Below are 9,454 nucleotides of genomic sequence, written 5' to 3' on the forward strand. Positions count from 1 at the left end.
GTAAGTAGTGGGAGATATTTTATGACATGTCAGCATAATACGGGAAAAATATCAGAGTCGTTTTAAAAACGCTTAAGACAAGGGCAAAGTGGTATTTTCACGCCAAAGGATATTTATTTGAATTTGGTCTCAAAATCATTCATTTTCCATTCACTTTCTCTCTCTAGGGTTTGAGTTTGGCAATTGCTCTCCCCTCTCTCTAGAACTCACACGCCCTCCTTCCCTCTTTCTCTTCCTCAATTCTTCTCAAACTTCTTCCAAAATCATGAATCATGTTGTATAAGATTCCTTCAAGGTCTTTAGTTACTTGGGAGCTTGGGATTTGGTTTAATTTCCTTACTTCTCATCACCAAGAGAATCTCAAGAAGATAGGGTGATGATTGGAGCATGGTTTGAGCTTGGTAAGGTTCCTTCTTGGTCAAGAATTAAAGGAAAGATGATTTGAAGTGGGCTTGAAGAGCTAGAGTATGGATTGTGATACTTAGAGCTTTGGAAGCAAGCTAAGTTTCAATATGTGAAGTGATGAGGATGCTTGAAAGCTTGGGGGTCAAGTGCAAACATTAGAGGTGAGTTCTATAGGTAGAGTAACCTACCTTTGGGGTTGGATATTCATGTTTTGTGCTAGTTTAGCTTCTATGACATTTTATTGAACCTAAAGCCATGCCTTGTGATTACATGATAAATTGCCATGGAACTTGATCTTATATATGTTCTTGTAAGCTATTTTTAGTACATAAACTTGTTAACAATGTTTGGAATGAGTTGGTACATTTAGGAGATCAAAAATTGGAGTTTTGGGTCGAAAATGCCACGAACCCGCAGCCGAAACACGCAGGTTCGCAGCGCTGCGCCTGGACAAGGGCGCTAGGTGCCCAAAGTCAGAGAGGCCAGCGCTAGGCGCCCACTCTCTGGCGCCAGGCGCCCCTGACAGGGCAACTTTTGTGTTGTTTTGTGCTCGGGTGCTTGGGGCCAGTCGTGTGGGGGTCCGATGCGATCGTGTTGACGTATATTTTTACTGTTTTCACCTATTTTACAACTGGAACCAACTTGTCTTGGTTAAAACTTAGAATTTCTAAATGGTTTGTTACTTGGGTTATGGCATTTTGGGTCCTCGGAATTAATAGAAAATGTACCAATCATCCATAGAACTTGAATCGATAATCATGGCAATTTAACATGGGTCACGAAGATAACTCAAGAGAGTTTAAGCATGATGGGGTAGCAATGAACTAAGAAAGGGAATGTATGTAGAGCCTCGGCTTAGCTAGTCGAGAACTAGAATATAGCAAGAATCCCTAGAATGATAAGACGCGAAGTGTAATCTCTTCGCACAGGAGCTAGTATGATTTAGCAAGTACGTAAGCCGTGGTTTGACTAGTTAGTCTCTCCACCATGATTAGGTATCAATATGAACCAGTAAGAGTTTACCACTAATCGGTTCGATTAAGGTTCCGAGGTAAACAATCAAGTATGTACATGTTTAACTTATATGCACGACAAGACTATGATTTAATAAGTGTAGGTGACATGTCTCTTGATATCCACATCAGGGGGATACAAGGGGTTCTCATTATGAGAACGATTCAAGCCGTAAGGGACCCGCATGTCACTGAGTAAGCAAGACGTAGGTGTTCGTGTCTCTTGTTATCCACGCCAGGGGGATACGGGAGGTTCTCGACCTAAGGGGAACGGTTCAAGCCGCAAGGGACCCGCACGACACCGAGGGAGTCCGATGTACGTACATCGGTCATGTATGGGATTGATTTCGGGGTTACTCCACCCGGGACTATCCGTAAAATGAATCAAGATAACATTGTTTGTTCAACGCTAACCAATATGAATGAACTTAAGTACGTTTATGTATGTTACGATTATGATTATGAACATGTATGAACTCAGGTACGATTATGTATGGGAATAAGAGCATTAGATGCTTTAAGACAAGTATAAGTTATGTATATAGCAAGCTATGAACATGATACCGATGACGATCTTAAGTTCCCCTAATTGTCCGGTTTAGCATCGTGTCATGATTATGTTAGGATTAGGCCTCGATACATAAAGTGTAATCTTGGCAATGCGGTTTTAGGTTCCCCCTCGACCGCCATGACATGTATAGGTGAGAAGCCTATAACAAGTGAGATATGACTATGACGGCCCTAATATGCACTACCGTCTAAGTATGCATGTCCCCACACACGTATAATCAACCGTCAGGTTGTAATGTAGACACGTGGTGACCGTAGGTTTCCCCTTGAGGTTGCCTATAGCCTAGGATTTAGGGGAACTCACTGAGACATTATGTCTCATCCCAATCCTTATTTGTTTCAGATAAGCAGGATGATGATTATGTATGTGCGGAGCCGGATGGATATTACTTCAAGAGTTCGTTCGTAAAGCTGCAGGACATTATGGACATCAAGGATGTATTTTTATGTATGGATAAGTTGTATTGTATTATGATTTTTACGAACGTAACTTGATGTAAATATTATTCATTCGAAGTTTTTAATTGTTGTATATTTTAATGTATCCAGTACTAATATTAACGCGCGTGCCAGACTTTCTAGATACGTCTGGTATGGGTGTTACAATTGGTATCAGAGCAGGTCGATTCAAACCGTGCCTTGGGTCATTAAATTACAACAAAGGTAGTGGGACCATTGGGTTCCGGGTAGATGTTCTATTTGTTGTTGTTAGTTGAGCCTGATCACCTCAATTTAGCATTCAACGATTAGAACGGATGTCTGAGAACTGAATAGGACCCAGGAGGAATGAAGTATATGATGAAGAAGTTTGACCGTGCCAAAAGGTGGCCGGTGAATTAATCAAGTGGAAGTGTGAATCCTCCGGGAATGTAAGGTATGTTAAGAAGGAACGTTCCAACAATGTCAGGTAAGATGTTAGTGATACTTTATGTACCCGTAAGTGAAGAAGTTGGATATATGTATCTAACCATGACCAAAAGTTTCGGTAAGAATTGTTGTTGGAACGGATTTATGATATTCTAGAATGTCCGAATAAGGCTACAAGGTAGTAAGAGGTCGGCGTATGTTGACGGAGTCAGCGGGCTCTCAGGATAGCAATATGAGAATGAAGTTAAGGATTCAAGAGAAAGTTTTATGTTATCAGGAGTAAGGCATTGATTTCCGACGTGCCAAGAATTGTATCGAAAAAGGTTGATGATTGCCATGCATATGTTATAGAATATTTTACGACGATAGGAATGAATAATGTGCATTGTATACTTGAGGATAAGAATTTTATACAATAAATGTTTTCTGAAAAATAGAGTTGGAGAAGCTCACCAATAGCAAGCCTGGGACGAAATTTTTTTCGTTTTTATGAAACCTACTAGCTCGTTCCTATGGTTTGCAATGACTATTGGGGAGATGTCTTCACAATAATCTTTTATGTGATGAAAATAATTTATGACATCAAGTAATGAATGCATATCACATCCTACGATTTTTTTTTAAGGAAAAGGGCGTGGGCAACCATCAACGAAATCGATACGGTTTAAGGTAGCTTTGGGAGTCAATGTGTTAAGAGTCAAGAACGAGTTAAGATCAAGAGTATAGAAGTTCCGGCATTTAAAAGGAAAGTAACCGATATTTATGCATGAGGTATGAAGTAAGAAGTTAAAGCGGTGTAAAGTTATAAGAAATCAAAAGGTTCTCGGATTATATGGAATTATGGTGTATCTCTCGAACCTATGTTTTGCTTAATAGACTTGCTAAAGTTCGATATGATGTTGAGTTATAAAGTTTAAAAGAATTACGCATATGGGTGATTGAAGTTGACATTTTGAAAATTCATAAAAGTTTTTCTAGGAACCGGTTTGCTACGATACTCGTAGAGCGAGCTAGACTTATTAAAATCTAGAATTGATGACACGTATGTGTTATCAACTCGTTCTATGATTTTATAGCAACGGCCGGGACCTAAACTCAATATATTTATAAAGTAGAAAACCATCAACGTCAGTGACCCGTGCGCTAGTTTACGAAGTTTTCTTTAAAAGAAAAATTAATGAGCAAGCATTGGTATGATTAAGCAAAATATAATCCGCGAGAATGCGAAGGTACAAAGATTAGATGTTCAAGAAAGTTATGTTCAAGTGCTAGATGGGTTGTTAATGGAAATTGAGTTTACTCGAAAATAAGTTCAGATATGATATGTATGGTGAGTGCAACCAGCAAGAAGGTGAGGTTTACCCCCGAGTCAAGTCTTATGAGCATAAGATAAACCATCATGAGTTTTGAATTCACAAGACAAGTGTAAGGTTGTGATGTTGGTTACAACATGGAAGATCTTGAGAATAGTTCAAGAAGTTAGTATTTAAGTGGTAATTAGGAATATGAAGTCTCAGTCGCTCTAACGGATTAGAGTAATGGTTTAAACCAACCGGTGAGAATCAGAGTAGCGCCATGGAAGCTAATCGTTAATTATGAAACATGGAAGTTTTAGTATGTATGAATTTTAGTAAAGAATCAAAGCATCAAGAATGGCGACCGGTTTCGGAAAAGGTATTAACGCTCCAGCGATAACCGAATGAGTTAATGTGGAGAATCAAGTTAGTGTTCCGAAGAAGAGGAATAAGTTTATGTTAAGAGGTCCGAGGATTGTTTATGGATATGTAAGCGGTATGGCAAGTATGTATATCGGTGGAATAAGGAAAGAATTTATATTCGAAGTTAAGTATGTTATCATGAAAGGAGATGCAACTCTCGAGATGATGCAAGGAGAATCATACTCTTGTATGCAATACTTGTTGAGTGAAAACGATACTTGTTAAGACATGTTAAGTCATGATTTTAAAACTTTTAAAAGTTAAGATTGGTATTATGGAGCTTGGGAACGATGTTTTTATTTAAACTTATGGAATTATACATTTTTGAAACCGATGAGGTCCGTTATAAGTGGACTCACTTACGACGTACAAACTTCAGGACCAACTTGTCGTGGAAAAGTTTTGGGCGAGTGGTTAAATCTTTTCCAAAAATATCGAAACTCGTCCGGTGGTTCTGTGGCACCTTTATACAATCAGTTTTAGAAATGATAAAATCTTTTTAGTCATGTATAAATTCGTTCCAAGAACCCGAATACCAAAATTTAAGAAAAAAAAATTTCTTTAAGGAAGATTTTAGAACACGTATCGTTATCATTTAACAAGAGATGGCACTTGAAAGTATGTACATGTTATGGAAACGACAACGTGCGTATGAAGTCAATAACAAGTAGGATACACAGAAGTGTGTTAAGAGTATACGATGTATGTGCAGGTGGATGTGCTAGTAAGTTTCAAGAGTATGTGAACCATGATGCTAATTAATAGATTATCAGATGAAGTGGTGAATTGATTTCACTTTTTCATGTCAAGCTATATAAGTTACCCTCAGTACGGATGATAAGATGCAATGAGATTGCAATGAGATCGAAAATTTCCTAAGGCTTTGAAATGAGATAAGTGATTCGTGGAACCGTCTATATGAGTAATGAATGTAAGAGGCATAAGTCGCAACGTGCGGTAAAGAAGATTATGTAGGCATGAAAAGATATTTAATGTTGGAAGCAAGCACTGTAGGGCAAACCTGGTTTCCGGTAGGAATCCAGTTAAAAGGCAAATCCTGAGTGTACATGTTTATGATAAGATACTTTTATGAATGGTTTATGTTAAATGGGTAAGGTACGAATCCGAAACAATAAGCCTATGTGTAGCAAGGTAAGTTCCAAATCATGATATACTAAGATAACTCTAAGTTTGAGTGATATTAAGATCAAGAAGGCTATGTTTAGTTACATGTGGGTTAAGAACAAGAAGAGGACATGATGCGATAAACCCTTGGATATGTATGAATGGAAAAAAAAAATGTTTGACTCAGACTATAGATGATAAGTTTTTGTCATGAGGATTGATAGTTGGTCTCTAAATTTCGAGGACGAAATTTCTTTAAGGGGGGTAGAGTGTAACATCCCGCTCGTCAGCTAATGGAAATTTTATCTGTTAAATTTATCAGAGGACGAAAGTTCATGGAAAGTAAGTAGTGGGAGATATTTTATGACATGTCAGCATAATACGGGAAAAATATCAGAGTCGTTTTAAAAACGCTTAAGACAAGGGCAAAGTGGTATTTTCACGCCAAAGGATATTTATTTGGATTTGGTCTCAAAATCATTCATTTTCCATTCACTTTCTCTCTCTAGGGTTTGAGTTTGGCAATTGCTCTCCCCTCTCTCTAGAACTCACACGCCCTCCTTCCCTCTTTCTCTTCCTCAATTCTTCTCAAACTTCTTCCAAAATCATGAATCATGTTGTATAAGATTCCTTCAAGGTCTTTAGTTACTTGGGAGCTTGGGATTTGGTTTAATTTCCTTACTTCTCATCACCAAGAGAATCTCAAGAAGATAGGGTGATGATTGGAGCATGGTTTGAGCTTGGTAAGGTTCCTTCTTGGTCAAGAATTAAAGGAAAGATGATTTGAAGTGGGCTTGAAGAGCTAGAGTATGGATTGTGATACTTAGAGCTTTGGAAGCAAGCTAAGTTTCAATATGTGAAGTGATGAGGATGCTTGAAAGCTTGGGGGTCAAGTGCAAACATTAGAGGTGAGTTCTATAGGTAGAGTAACCTACCTTTGGGGTTGGATATTCATGTTTTGTGCTAGTTTAGCTTCTATGACATTTTATTGAACCTAAAGCCATGCCTTGTGATTACATGATAAATTGCCATGGAACTTGATCTTATATATGTTCTTGTAAGCTATTTTTAGTACATAAACTTGTTAACAATGTTTGGAATGAGTTGGTACATTTAGGAGATCAAAAATTGGAGTTTTGGGTCGAAAATGCCACGAACCCGCAGCCGAAACACGCAGGTTCGCAGCGCTGCGCCTGGACAAGGGTGCTAGGCGCCCAAAGTCAGAGAGGCCAGCGCTAGGCGCCCACTCTCTGGCGCCAGGCGCCCCTGACAGGGCAACTTTTGTGTTGTTTTGTGCTCGGGTGCTTGGGGCCAGTCGTGTGGGGGTCCGATGCGATCGTGTTGACGTATATTTTTACTGTTTTCACCTATTTTACAACTGGAACCAACTTGTCTTGGTTAAAACTTAGAATTTCTAAATGGTTTGTTACTTGGGTTATGGCATTTTGGGTCCTCGAAATTAATAGAAAATGTACCAATCATCCATAGAACTTGAATCGATAATCATGGCAATTTAACATGGGTCACGAAGATGACTCAAGAGAGTTTAAGCATGATGGGGTAGCAATGAACTAAGAAAGGGAATGTATGTAGAGCCTCGGCTTAGCTAGTCGAGAACTAGAATATAGCAAGAATCCCTAGAATGATAAGACGCGAAGTGTAATCTCTTCGCACATGAGCTAGTATGATTTAGCAAGTACGTAAGCCGTGGTTTGACTAGTTAGTCTCTCCACCATGATTAGGTATTAATATGAACCAGTAAGAGTTTACCACTAATCGGTTCGATTAAGGTTCCGAGGTAAACAATCAAGTATGTACATGTTTAACTTATATGCACGACAAGACTATGATTTAATAAGTGTAGGTGACATGTCTCTTGATATCCACATCAGGGGGATACAAGGGGTTCTCATTATGAGAACGATTCAAGCCGTAAGGGACCCGCATGTCACTGAGTAAGCAAGACGTAGGTGTTCGTGTCTCTTGTTATCCACGCCAGGGGGATACGGGAGGTTCTCGACCTAAGGGGAACGGTTCAAGCCGCAAGGGACGCGCACGACACCGAGGGAGTCCGATGTACGTACATCGGTCATGTATGGGATTGATTTCGGGGTTACTCCACCCGGGACTATCCGTAAAATGAATCAAGATAACATTGTCTGTTCAACGCTAACCAATATGAATGAACTTAAGTACGTTTATGTATGTTACGATTATGATTATGAACATGTATGAACTCAGGTACGATTATGTATGGGAATAAGAGCATTAGATGCTTTAAGACAAGTATAAGTTATGTATATAGCAAGCTATGAACATGATACCGATGACGATCTTAAGTTCCCCTAATCGTCCGGTTTAGCATCGTGTCATGATTATGTTAGGATTAGGCCTCGATACATAAAGTGTAATCTTGGCAATGCGGTTTTAGGTTCCCCCTCGACCGCCATGCCATGTATAGGTGAGAAGCCTATAACAAGTGAGATATGACTATGACGGCCCTAATATGCACTACCGTCTAAGTATGCATGTCCCCACACACGTATAATCAACCGTCAGGTTGTAATGTAGACACGTGGTGACCGTAGGTTTCCCCTTGAGGTTGCCTATAGCCTAGGATTTAGGGGAACTCACTGAGACATTATGTCTCATCCCAATCCTTATTTGTTTCAGATAAGCAGGATGATGATTATGTATGTGCGGAGCCGGATGGATATTACTTCAAGAGTTCGTTCGTAAAGCTGCAGGACATTATGGACATCAAGGATGTATTTTTATGTATGGATGAGTTGTATTGTATTATGATTTTTACGAACGTAACTTGATGTAAATATTATTCATTCGAAGTTTTTAATTGTTGTATATTTTAATGTATCCAGTACTAATATTAACGCGCGTGCCAGACTTTCTAGATACGTCTGGTATGGGTGTTACAATTGGTATCAGAGCAGGTCGATTCAGACCGTGCCTTGGATCATTAAATTACAACAAAGGTAGTGGGACCATTGGGTTCCGGGTAGATGTTCTATTTGTTGTTGTTAGTTGAGCCTGATCACCTCAATTTAGCATTCAACGATTAGAACGGATGTCTGAGAACTGAATAGGACCCAGGAGGAATGAAGTATATGATGAAGAAGTTTGACCGTGCCAAAAGGTGGCCGGTGAATTAATCAAGTGGAAGTGTGAATCCTCCGGGAATGTAAGGTATGTTAAGAAGGAACGTTCCAACAATGTCAGGTAAGATGTTAGTGATACTTTATGTACCCGTAAGTGAAGAAGTTGGATATATGTATCTAACCATGACCAAAAGTTTCGGTAAGAATTGTTGTTGGAACGGATTTATGATATTCTAGAATGTCCGAATAAGGCTACAAGGTAGTAAGAGGTCGGCGTATGTTGACGGAGTCAGCGGGCTCTCAGGATAGCAATATGAGAATGAAGTTAAGGATTCAAGAGAAAGTTTTATGTTATCAGGAGTAAGGCATTGATTTCCGACGTGCCAAGAATTGTATCGAAAAAGGTTGATGATTGCCATGCATATGTTATAGAATATTTTACGACGATAGGAATGAATAATGTGCATTGTATACTTGAGGATAAGAATTTTATACAATAAATGTTTTCTGAAAAATAGAGTTGGAGAAGCTCACCAATAGCAAGCCTGGGACGAAATTTTTTTCGTTTTTATGAAACCTACTAGCTCGTTCCTATGGTTTGCAATGACTATTGGGGAGATGTCTTCACAATAATCTTTTA

At 39.1% G+C, this 9,454-nt stretch overlaps 2 long non-coding RNA genes across 2 annotated transcripts; both read left to right on the top strand.

Moving 5' to 3' along the window:
- The first annotated feature begins 340 nt into the window (after positions 1-340).
- Positions 341-2,569, top strand: LOC146905119 (uncharacterized). Its single transcript, XR_015020043.1, has 2 exons — positions 341-566; positions 2,332-2,569. It is a non-coding gene; the product is annotated as an uncharacterized LOC146905119 (long non-coding RNA).
- A 3,811-nt stretch (positions 2,570-6,380) lies between these two features.
- Positions 6,381-8,609, top strand: LOC146905120 (uncharacterized). The gene is made up of 2 exons (XR_015019763.1): positions 6,381-6,606; positions 8,372-8,609. It is a non-coding gene; the product is annotated as an uncharacterized LOC146905120 (long non-coding RNA).
- The last annotated feature ends 845 nt before the right edge of the window (positions 8,610-9,454 follow it).

This window comes from Medicago sativa, chromosome 7, assembly GCF_051527215.1.
Source record: "Medicago sativa cultivar Bolivia chromosome 7, Bolivia_mono, whole genome shotgun sequence".
Lineage (NCBI taxonomy): Eukaryota > Viridiplantae > Streptophyta > Magnoliopsida > Fabales > Fabaceae > Medicago > Medicago sativa.